Raw genomic sequence first — 13,366 nt, 5'->3', positions numbered from 1 at the left:
ATTATTAACCACGGTGGAAAGCATTCGCTAGTACGTACTGTGTAAGTGGAAAAGGATGGAAGTGAAATAGAGAAACAGAGAGAGAGAGAGAGAGAGAACTAAAGAGGGTTCGCGGTGAAAGGGTCACACCGTTGTTCTTGCAATTACCATCGATCAATATTATTCGAACCCGTTGTCTCAATTATTTAGGGTCAAGTTTGCATCCGGGCTGAATTATTTGGATTCTGTATACATCGGCCCGATGATTCCGCGTTTCCGCAGTTTAGAAACGCACGTTAATTTCTCCCATGACTCTCTCTCTCTCTCTCTCTCTTTCTCTCTCTCTCTCTCTCCAATGAAATTCCATGTCGATTGATTTGTCCCATTGTCATCTTTTTTTTTTCTTCTTTTCTTTCCTTTATATCCCTTTCAATCTTTTCGCCCTAAGTCTGAGTCAAGGATAAAAAAAGAAAAGGAAAGGAAGAGAAGGAAAAAAAAATTATGACTTGTCACGTTTTCTTTCTTTTTTTTCTTCTTCTTTTTCTTTTTTTTTTCTTTTTTTCCTTTTTTTTGTCCTCTCCCTCGATAAAACGACACACGAACACATAAATCGAAGTCTTTTCGTCGAACAATTGCAACTTCTTATTTTCTAATTATTGCAAATAATTTTGCCAAAGAGATAATCCATTAAACGTCGAAACTTTTGATCGATCGATTTACTTGACTAAACTATAGATCATCAATCGTAAGATACAGGTATAATATAGCTATTAACGAAATCATTATTTTTATTAAATTGAAACTAATCTCTCTATCTCTCTCTCTCTCTCTCTCTCTCTCTCTTTTTTTTGTTTCAATGCCATTTCTTCTTAAAATCTTATTACGTTAATTTATAAATAAAACCCAAATTTCGAAGTATCCAAAACTTTGATATATTAAATTTTAAAAAACACAAAATTATCTTAACTATTATTATTATCAGTGCATATAAATGAACGATTGAAAGGAACAACCCTTGAAAATTGTTTTTTATCGTTGCGATATAATTAAAAGAAAAAAAAGAAAAAAAGAAAAAAAAAAAGAAAGATTAAGAGAAGTACAATTAAAGGATACAACGCGACATAATTGTTTCAAATCAAAATGCACTGTTAAAATTAATCCATTGAAAGGAATCACGATAAAACGAAAATCATAAAAAGTATTCAAGTATATTTTAAGAAGAAAAAGTAACATAACTTATGGGAAAATTTCGCGAAGTACAATTAAACGATATAATGTTACGTCGAGGATAAATCTTTCAAAATAAAAATTTTTCAAAATAATTATGATATATAATTATAGTTTTTTTTTTTTTCTTTTTTTTTTCTGTTAATAATGTTTTCGTTGCCAAATTACACGTCCATTTAAATATTAATTAAATATACGTACATACATACATACATACATAAATACATACATAGATACATATATTATATGTGAGCGTATATTTTTATGATAAAAGATAATCAAACGTTTCTCGATGATAATTGATAACAAGAGTTTTATCCAACGATTGCAGTTTATTCAAATGTTCAAGCTGCGTTTCACATTTTCTATCTCCTCATTTTCTCCTTTAGACTTTCTACAACTGAGAACAATTAAACAAGGCTAATTACTTCACCGCTAGACAGCCGTCCATGAAATGTCGTTAGTCAGTTAACGTTCATGGTATTTAGACTTCTCCTTGGCCGTCGACTTATAAAAGTCGTGATTCTCGCGAACCGAGGAGCTTTTCCCGGAGACCCACGTTCCAAACAAACTTTTGTTCGTGGCCACTTTCGCGAGTCTCCCCTTTCATATTCCATCCCTCTTTGTGAGGGTACTCGCTCCCGCCGTTGTGAAAATCCGAACGCGACACGATCGTTGAACTTTGCACTTTGCAAAGAGGAGGGGGCTGGGGGGAGGGAGAGAAAAAGAAAGAAAAAGAAAGGTGGGGGAGTGGGGGGGGGGAAAGAGAGAAAGAAAAAAAAAGGAAAAGGCAAAATGGAAAGAAGGTTAAATTATTTTTCTTTCTTTCTTTCTTTGTTTTTTTTTTTCTTTTTTTTTCTCTATTCTTTGGTAATACATTATAATAATAATAATAATAATAAGAAGAAGAAGAAGAAGAAGAAGAAGGAAGAAGAAGAAAATATTTTTTTTTTTTCTTACTTTGTGCGATACCTTAAGAAATTTTTTTTTTCACGACAACAAATACGTATGTCATATTAATGACAATGATTCTTTAATGACAATTCTCATAAACGAATCACGTTTGAATTTCTATTATCATCGTAAAATTTACGTTTACTATAATTAACGAACGTAGATAAAAATGTATTTTCTTTTAATTAATAAATCAATTCATTTTAATCATTAAAATGATTAATATATCGTGGATAATGGTTTATTTATTTTTATTTATTTCTCTTTTCTTTTACTTTCGTTCCTTTTCTCTCTTTCATCTTTCTTATAAAAACGTTTTTAAAATAGCTTCTCGATATTGATAATTCGTAATATAAAAGTACTCTCTCTCTCTCTCTCTCTCTCTCTCTTTCTCTCTGTTTTTCTCTATGTTATTGAATCTATCTATCCTTCTTTAGTTAGCTATTAATCCCAACGTTTGATCTCTCTTTATCGTTACATCCTAATTCCCTTATTGAGCTTCTGTTCATAATATAAAAATCAATAAGTTCTCTTCGATTCAATCGATTTTATGATATTTGATCAGATACATTAATCTTTGTATTAACATTTTTTTCATTCCAATAACATTTTATTTACTTATTAATATATTTAATATCACTCATTATCTCTACTTTTCTTTCATTTTCCATTGATCATTATTTTAATATCTGTTCTTTCTAAATTTGTAGTTATCGATTCTTACGTTTTTCCCTGTCCCACACACCCTCCCCCCACCCCGAAACCTTTTTTTATCCTTCGAGACATTTACCTCTCCCTCCCCTCTGCCCACCTCTACCCCCCTCCCTTACCCTCTCTCTTTGTACCGAGTGAAATAAAATTTTTTTGTTTTTCTTTTTTTCTCTCTCTTCTTTTTTTTCTTTTTTTTCTTTTTTTTTTTCCATCGACGTGCTCTCACGCGGCAAAGTGGAACGTCGTAATCGCACTTCTTCATAGTGACTTTAGAGTTCACGTTAAAAACTTCTTCCCCCTTTATTTTTCTTCGTTCTTCCTTCTTTTTTTTTTCTTCTTTTTTTACCGCCTCCCCCCCCCCCCTCACCACGTCTATTTTTTTCCCTTTCTTTTGCTTCTCTTCCCTTCTCTTTCTTTTCGTAGCTTTTGCGGTAAATGATTATTATGTATATATCCTCCCGTGGGAGTATGCGAGGTGAGGTGAAAAGCTCGCGTGATAGTACTCGTCGGTTCACCTTGATAATAACTTTTCAGGCTCACATCGGTCATTTTTATGTACAGGATCCGATCCCGGGCATATGATAATTTTAGAACGATTATGCACCTCTCGTTAACTACCCAGTCTCGCATTTATAATAATAAAAAAAAAAAAAAAAAAGAAAAAAAAGAAAAAAAAGAAAAGAAAAGAAAAGAAAAGAAAAAAAACGTACGGTTTATATTCTTCGCGACGACGTGAATATCACCTATACCATCATGGGATATATATATATATATATATATATATATGAATATATAAAAAGAACCTCGGGCAATATTGAGAGGTACGGTGCGTGTCGGACGGGTGATACTAATTCTTATAATAATTTGTTGCCTCGGGCAGCGTTGACAACCCCCGACATAAAATATTGTCCATTCGATAATGCGATTCCGTAATCGCGTGATCGTAACGAGGCGCGAAAATACTCGAAAGCCAATACCATTAACGATATAGATATTCCCCTCCTTGATCGGTATTACTCTCTCCCTCTCTCTCTCTCTCACTCTCATCTTCTGTCTCCATCCATCCATATATATATATATATATATATATATCTGGACGATATATTTCTCTTCGATAGTTCAAAAATCGAAAATTTTAATAAATAAATAATAATACAGATCGATTTGACCAAGAGACGAGATTGCGGGGCTAATGTCGAAAGAGGTGGAAAAAAGAAGAAAAGAAAAAAAAAATAAAAAAAAAAAAAAAAAAAAAAAAGGAATAAAAACTATAACAAGATTTACTTGTTACCAATCGACGAATACGTTTTCCTATAAAACGATACAATAGATAAGATACTCGCTTAACGATGTTATAAAAACCTATCACTCTCTATCTCGCCCCCTTCTCCCCCGCCATCCCCCCCCCCCCCTAACACTACTGTATGATTCTTCCCTGTTGTACACATTCGAGATATTTTCAGCGCGAATAAAGAGATTTTACGCTCACTCGTATATCTAAAAATTTATCAAAACGTTTTTCTATTTCGTTAACATCCTGACGATTTAAAAAAATCGTCTTTAAAGTGTTCGAAACGAAGTAAAGAGCATCGAAATTTTTTTTATTATTTTTACTGCCGCTATTCGTGGCGTTTTCTTTTTTCTTTTTCCCCTTTCTCTCTCTCTCTCTCTCTCTCTCTCTCGCTCTCTCGCTCTTTTTTGTTGTGTCGATCGTCTCGATATCCCTTCCAATATCGATGGACGAACCCAGTGAATTTCGTTCGATTTCACGAATCCATTCGTAGCCGGCGTAAAATATTCCAACATTTAACTCTTCCATCTGACGCTTACGATAAAAGTGCCGATAAAAGCTTCCGATAAACTGATTTTCCTCCTCTCGTCCGCGTCAACCTTTTAATTTTTAGCCCCCTCCCCGACCACCCCCCGCCGACCCCTCACCCACATTGAAGGGACATTAATTTTCGATCTACAACGATCTCCTACCCCCTCCCACCTACCCAATCCCTTCTCCCTCCCCTCTTGTTACCCCAGTTGCTCACCACGGTACTTCCTAAATAACGTAAAAAATCATTGGCTCTATTCACAACACCAGTGCATTGACAAACGTTTCCATCTTAACGACTCTTTAAATACACGCTGTTTGAGAGTGGGAGGTTGGAGGGGGAGGGGGTGAATAGAGGAAGGATAAATCCACTCGATAAGATCCGCCCCTCCCCTCTCTCTAATCCCCCGTTTTCCCCTGGGAAAAAAAAAATTCCGTATAACCTTCGTTCATACGAAATAACATCGCACTTTAAATGGCTATACTTGCACATCAAATATATATATATATATATATATTTATATATATATAATTCTTTTTTCCAATAGATATATACTCATTGATTTTTCATTTCACCCTATATTTTTTTTCTAAGTCTATTTTCATTTCACTCCATTTTCATTTCTAATCTATTTTTTCTTCTGATATTGATTTTCTCGCAATCGAATTATTTTCAAAGAAGTCGGGATTATTTTTGAAGAAATATTCTCAAAAAAAAAAAAAAAGAAAAAAATATCTTGTTTCGATATTTCTTATTATACATACACACATACACACATACACACATACATACATACATACATATATATATATATATATATCCTATAATTCTTTCATTAAAATATCACTTATATCCGTGAATTAAATTCACGTTTACGAAGAAGACAAAACGAAATTCTTAACGTTCGCCTAAATTCATTCTCAACGAACGAAGCGCGTTCAAGTCGAACACGCGATTTCCGTAAGTTTTATACCTAACCACCTGCTACCTACCTACATACATAAATACATACATGCATACATACATACGTATATACATACATACATACGTACGTACGTAAGTACATACATATCTCTCTCGTATGATCCGAGGGTTCGATTTACACAACTCCCGCACGCGATTTTTACATTCGTCAAATGAATGAGGTAACAGTGGTTCCAATCCTGACGTCATCTTAATAACAGGAACAAAGGTATCGAGCCAAGGGACAAACTCTCTCTCTTTACTACGAAACCGCGTCAACATATTTTTCCGCCATTTTTTTTTCTTCTTTTCTTTCTTTCTTTCTCTTTGTCTCTCTCTCTCTCTCTCTCTCTCTCTTTTTTTCTTAATTTTTCATCTCTTTCCTAATCGTAGCCATTCATAACTTTATATTACGAAGAACGATTAAATTCTCATGCCTTTCTAATTTTTCTCTTTTTCTTTTTTTTTTCTTTTCCTTTTTCGCTTCTTCACTTTTCTTTGTTTCTTCGCTTGTTTTTTTTTTGGTTTATTTATTTATTTATTTATTTATTTATTTATTTATTTATTTATTTATTTATTTTCTAACATCTACCAGTTCGAAAGCGAATGCGCGCGCGTATAAAGCAAGATATCATAACGTTCGGTGAAAGTAAATAAGCTGATTAACGCGAGGCATTAACAGAGAACCCGAAATAGAAATACGAAAATTTGATTGTTTATTAAAATTTAAGCTCATGTACGTCGGGTTAAAATCGATCGAAAACTTAACGCGAATAACGGAATGGTTAATGCCATTAAAACTTTGGCAAATAATCGACCGTCGTGATCAGCTCATTTTATCAATGGATTAAATATCGTCACGGAATGAATATATTGATTTATTATTCATTCGCACATATATACATACATATATATATATATATATAACTATATATAATCGTAACATACATGCATATGTAATAAAAGTTACAAATATGCATGTACGTACGTACGTCGTATATAATTCGTTGAAAGCTTTTCTTACGTTAACAAAATTTACATTGTAATCATTATTATAAAACTTTTTCTTACGATATATTATTTCTAACGATTCAAAATCATCCGCTTAATTAAAAAGTAAATCATAACGATCAATGGCTCTTATTTCTTGGCGCCGTTGCTTTTACGTTCTCTTTTCTCTCTCTCTCTCTCTCTCTCTCTCTCTCTCTCTCTCTCTCTCTCTCTCTGTCTTCGTAGATATTTGATCGAGCTTTAAATCGAAAATACGAAGAACAAAAAATCAAGAGAAAAGAAAAGAAAAACAAAGAGAAAAAGCAAAAACGTCAATTTCAAATTAACATCACTTGATATTGCGGTATAAATCAATGTTATTCTATTCTCTCAAACACACACATTCTTCCCCCCCCCCCTCTCTCTCTCTCTCTCTCTCTCTCTTTCTTTTGAATAATAAGTAGTAATAGAAAATGAGGAACAATTTGTATTATCTTTTGAGAAATAACTTCTTCTTCTTTCAGAGTGTGTGAGAGAGAGAGTGAGAGAGAGAGAGAGAGAGAGAGAGAGAGAGAGAAAGAGAGAGGGAGAGAGAAAGATAGATAGATATCGTTTGGAATCTCTTGGTAAGATATCTTGTATTCGTATGTCCTTAATGCGAATGGAACTTTACCTTTACGAGAAGCAGTTTGGTTTGGAAGACTTTAAACGTCTTCTAAACTAGTTTAAATACCTTACCTATTTCACGCAGAACGGACGATTCTTCTATCGCGTTTACCGATATCGAGAAAATAATAATTATTTAAGGCAGTATTATTTTTGCAATATTATTACAATATAATAATGTTTCTTCGAATTAACATTGACGTTCGATTATACTGTCAAAAGTTAATTTTATTATAATAGTATTAGATAGGAAACTATGAAACGGGCGTTTTTGTTGTTTTTCTTTTTTTTTTTTTTTTTTTTTTTTAATTTTCATTCAACGCCCGTTTCATAGTTTCCAAACCTAATACTATCTTTAAGGGATAGATAAACAAAAAAAAAAAAAAAAAAAAAAAAAAGAAAATCCATGCATTCTAATTCACGTCGTTTTCACTTTAGACAATGATATTAATTTATCGATGATATATTCAATTTATCGAGATTTTATCGAGAGATTCGATGGAAGAAATTAAAATTGGAAAAAGAAAGAGAAAAAAAAACAAAAAGAAAAAAAAAAGGAAAAAAAAAAAAACAAATCGTCGCATCGATCAACAATATTAAATATCACATTGATTACGGCTACGAGATTATCAACGGATATTATTTTCTTCTCTTGAAAACTAGCTTCCTCTCCCTCTCTCTCCCTCTCTCTCCCTATCTCTCTCTCTCTCTCTCTCTCTATTTCTATTTTTATCTTTATCTTTATCTTCATCTACTTTTATCTCTCTCTCTCTCTCTCTCTCTCTCTCTCTCTCTCTCTCTCTCTCTCTCTTTCTCTTTCATTCTCATCTTATAAACGTTATTTCTCGGTAACGCACGAAACTCTTTTCTCGACGAACGTTAAATAAATATAATACAAAGTACATACATAGCTCGGTAGAACGCGTAATAAGAGAAATCTCGTTAACGCAAGAAAGGCAGGATCCTTGCGATGAGAAAAGGAAAAAGAAAGAAAGAAAAAAAAAAAAAAGGAGAAGAAAGAAAAAAAGGGAGAAAAGAAAAAATAGAAATAAAAATAAACAAAAAAATAAAGAAATAAAAAAAAAAAAAAAAGAAAAGGAAGCAAAGCTTGACGTAACGTCGATACGACCAACGTGAAGAGACGTAGAAGACGAAGAAGGACGAAGAAAAAGAGATAGAAAGAAGGTGGTGGTGGTGGAAGAAGGAAAAGATAAGAATAAAAATGATAAATAAAAATCAAGATGATGAAAAATTGATGGAAATTAAGGAGGCTGCCGGGAGGGCGTGGGCAGAGGGGGGTGGGAGGGTACGTGGAGGAGGGTGAAGGAAAGGAAGAGAAAATGTTGAAGGAAAATAATTTTCTCAGGATCGACTAATAATACTGACTTTTTTCCTTCAATATTATTCGAATATTTCATTATCGGACGGTTATTTGATTAAACGTTTATGCGAGATCTACGAATTTTTCTCGAGTACCGAAATACAAACGGTAGCTTAAGATTTTCGTAAAGTTACGTCAACGTGAAAGCAGAAGAAACGACGACCGGGATGGCACTCACCTTATTCGACCTTTAACCTCGTATTTTGAAAACGTCAACGGAGATATTACACTTGTAAGCATATCCGTCCTACTTTAAGACACGTCGTACACGTAGATCCTGAAATTTAATCGAAATTCTCTTCTTTATTATTAATCCTTATTCATAATATTTTCATCAAAAAAAAAAAAAAAAAAAAAAAAAAAAAAAGAAAAAGACAAAGTAATTAAAAAAAAAAAAAAAAAAGAAAAATAATAAATGTGATCAACTTCATCGGACAAACGTGTGTAAAATTTCTTATCCATTGTCTTCTTTTTCTTTTTCTTCTTTTTTTCTTTTTCAAAGAAGATAATTGTTCTCGTAAATCTGAATATATATATATATATATATGTCTATACCATGTCTAACTACTTATTTATTCAAAAATGCTTTATCGAAAAGATATATGCCTTTAAAGATATTTATGATTTATTTTTCATTCGTCGATGAAAAAAAAAAAAACCAAGAAATTCATTAATTAATTAATTAATTCATTCATTCATTCATTCATTCATTCATTCATTCATTTTTGATTAAAATTTATTTTCGCTCGGCAATCGCTAATTCGATGAACGGAAGAATTTTGCAATTCTCACAGAGGAAAGAAATTTTAGAACATTTCATTATAACTGACACGATAAATCATGAATATCTTTATAAATTTAGTCCCATACTTTTTTTACACTCTATATGTATATCTATTTACATATAATACCATTTAAGTACTTATTAACTCATATCGTTGTATGGAAAATTTTTTTTCTTGAACGAAACAAAGCCGAAAGGAGAACAATCGACGTCTAAGTAAAACGAACGTCGTTGTCATCGTCATTATCGTCATCGTCATCGTCATCGTTTTACGTTGGCGCTCAATATAATCAAAGTAAGAAGAAAAGACTAATATCGTTTATATTTAATGCGTAAAGATTTTCGAATGGATTTTCCTGATACAAAGAGTTAAATCAGAGAGAGAGAGAGAGAGAGAGAGAGGGATGACGAGGGAAGGGGTAGGGAAATGGTGGTAGAGGAGGAAGAGGGGATTTTCGATACGCCCTCGGCAGTAAGATAATACAAAATGGCGTAAGTCTCTATACCATTCTTGTAAACTCGACGGAACTACCCCCGTGATTTCTCTTACAGGGCGAATCGAGCTAGATTGTAAGAGACCAAATAAGAAAGAGAAAGACATACACACGAGAGTATGAAAGAAAGAGAGAGAGAGAGAGAGAGAGAGAGAGTAAGTGAATAAGAGACCCTCCTATGAACATGCCAAAGATGCATTAATATTAATGTAAACGGGATTTACTACGACGCATTTCTCCGATCTCGAGTATGTGACGTATGTTTACAAATACCTTCCTCGAGTTGTTACTATCTTCATCCTTCTTTCTCGACCTTAAGAGTTACTGATATATATGTATGTATGTATATATGTATGTATGTATGTATGTACGTAGACCTTCCTTGTCGTCTCGTTCATTTCTAGAAACGTCATAAGGATAACCCCGTAGTACACTACCAACCAACCAACCAACCAACCTACCTTTCTTCCTTCCTTCCTTCTACGACGGAAATAGGATGGCGGTTGTCTGGGTTGCGACGTGAACCTTTATACTTACCTTTTACACCTTCGAAGTCCACGTCGAAAACATTTCTTCCGGTACTACTATTATTGCGGCATAGGAAAGGAGAGAGGAGAGGAGGAGGGAGGACAAGGAAGGACAAGGGTCCAGGGATCTTTTTTTCTTCGACCATATAAAAAACCGAAGATATAGTCAATCTCTTTCCATTTCGAATTTATCTCGAAATTTTCTAATTAATTCAATCCTTTCTATAAATATTAACAATCTAATAAACATAATTATCATAGAAAAATTCTCGTTCCTACGATGATTTCCTTTTGATATTTCGTCCAATCAAAAATAAATTGTATTCGTTTCATCGTCATTATCATTTCGAAAATTTAACATCTGTCTCGTTCATTCGTATTTCATTTCGTTTCGTTTCGTTCTAATATAATGTTAGACGGATAGATTTAATCACGTGAATTGTTACATTTTTTTGATAACATGAATGATTAATTAAATCAATTCTGATTAAATACGTGACAGTTTAAATACAAAGACAGGTGGATTATATTAAGTATTATGTATTTTAACGGGGAGAGAGAGAGAGAGAGAGAGAGAGAGAGAAAAAATAATAAAAGAAAAAGTAAAAAGAATAATAAAAAAAAGAAAAAAGAAAAAAGAAAAAAAATAGGGAAACATCTTAAATTTTCAAATCAGATTAATAAAATGGTAAATTATTTTTACGGATAAAATTGTATGATATATGGGATTGATAACATTTATATTCGATTAAATCAATCTTTTGATTATCCTAAGAAAAGAATGAATTCGAACAGATCGTTAACGAGTATCGATTGTTACCGAATCGATACATCGATACTCCATATACATATACATATATATATATATATATATATATATATATATATATATATATATATATATTTATGGAGTATATATCGACTCTTATTGCATTAACTGTGATAAAAATGTTATCCTTTTGAAACATATCGTATATTCCGATAATATTCTATTAATAAAAATAACAGCATGTCAGAATTAACGATTGATTGTATCAATTGACGTTAAATAATACGTATTAATAATAAAACGATAGTAATATTGATGATAAATAAATATATAATACGAATGACGATAAAAACTTCTTGAATACATCGAGAATCAGTCGAACGATAAAAATTACGTGAGAGTAATGGTAACTTATTTAAAAAAAAAAAAAAAAAAAAAAAAAAAAAAAAAAAAAAAAAAAAAAAAAAAAAAAAAAAGAAAAAAAAAATGAGACATCAAAACATTTACAATCGTCTAATATATATAATTGAGGAAACTTTCGTTAAACAATTATAATTACATCGTAAAACATCAATCCTTACCGTGATTTTTGGATGACTCATGTAATCGATAATAAATAAATAAATTCATCAATCTATTAGATAATTAATTGAAAAGGAAAAAAATAAATAAATAAATAAAAAGAAAATAAATTTAATAAGATCAAATCTTACAATTATATTGGAAATCGTTTTCATTGAATTCTATTATGGATTCATTGATGAGAAACGATTGATGACAGAGAGAGAGAGAGAGAGAGAGAGAGAGAGAGAGAGAGAGAGAGAGAGAGAGAGAGAGAGAAAGAGAAAGTTAAATTGTTAAAAGTATCGATTGAATGAAATTTTCAATTGTTCCGAAGATCGTTTCGAATTCTTCGTATCCGACCCCATAGAAGGTTAAAGGTAAGAAATGGAGAAGTTTGATGGTCATTCAAGCGTTACTTCATCGAATTTCTTTCCGTAAAATTCTTCGAAAAACTTTTCTCACCCACTTTTTCCCTCCCTCCTCCCCATCTCTCTCTCTCTCTCTCTCTCTCTCTCTCTCTCTCTCTCTCTCTCTCTCTCTCTCTCTCGTTCTTTCATTCGTTTTGTTTCTCGTAAAGAGCAAAACGGCATACCTAACAAATATTTCATGAAAAATCTCAGAGGTGTTCTTCCATGATTCGCGTTTCCGATATAAACATATATATGAATGTATAAGGACATATACAAGCGTGCACACACACACACACACACACGCACACACACGCACATATATATATATATATAGATATAGATATATATATACACGAATACGATTATTTATATACGTAGATGTATCCACGGTTCAATGCCGATCGTTGTCACGTTCCCGTTAAATCGACTTTCGCAAATTCGTTTGGAGAAGTAAAACGAGGGGATGGCAGGGAATGATGGTTGCTTTCATTCCAGGGATATGCACGACCGGAATCGCGAAATGACAGCCAGTTAATCGGACCGAGCGGTTCAGTTGGCGAAAACAAAAGTGGGCGGAGAGATGCATGGTCGTAAAAAATAGACAGAGAGAAAGAAAGAGAGATAAAGGGAGAGAGAGAGAGAGAGAGAGAGAGAGAGAGAGAGAGTTAGCAACGTGTATAAATCCTGTTGACGAAAAGTAGGTACGTGTAAAAAATAAAAGGAAAAGAAAAGAACAAAATCAAAAAAAAAAAAGGAAAAAAAAAAAGAAAGTAATAAAAAAGAATGAATACAACAAATAAACAAATAAACAAGTATATAATAAACGTACGTACGACGTTACGGGATAGTGTAAACGTTAAAAAAAAAAAAAAAAAAAAAAAAAAAGAAAAAAAAAGCAACGTAATGTCTCACTGTGTTTCAATGAGTCGACTCACCTTCCTATCACCCCACCACACCATCCTCTTCCAATCTCCCACCCTCCTCGATCCCGCTTCTTCTTTTTCCCCTAACTACGATTAAAATTTTTCTACGTATTACGATATCAACAAATTGGACGAACATTGTCGTGACATTGAAAGCCCGTATCAACGTGTATCATTATTTTTTTATATCGTATATCGTAT

The 13,366-nt window shown here is 32.6% G+C and overlaps 1 long non-coding RNA gene across 1 annotated transcript in view; it reads right to left on the bottom strand.

Moving 5' to 3' along the window:
* Positions 1 to 1,469: 1,469 nt before the first annotated feature.
* LOC124431668 overlaps positions 1,470 to 13,366 on the bottom strand; it is a 16,879-nt gene continuing 4,982 nt past the window's right edge. The window contains exons 2-3 of the long non-coding RNA XR_006944064.1: positions 8,873 to 8,971; positions 1,470 to 1,606 (exon numbers count right to left, since the gene is read on the bottom strand). This is a non-coding gene — a long non-coding RNA (uncharacterized LOC124431668). The remainder of the gene's footprint in view (positions 1,607 to 8,872; positions 8,972 to 13,366) is intronic.

This window comes from Vespa crabro, chromosome 22, assembly GCF_910589235.1.
Source record: "Vespa crabro chromosome 22, iyVesCrab1.2, whole genome shotgun sequence".
Taxonomy (NCBI): domain Eukaryota; kingdom Metazoa; phylum Arthropoda; class Insecta; order Hymenoptera; family Vespidae; genus Vespa; species Vespa crabro.
Note: the sequence above shows the minus strand (reverse complement) of the source record. Positions and strands in the feature narration are given on the sequence as shown.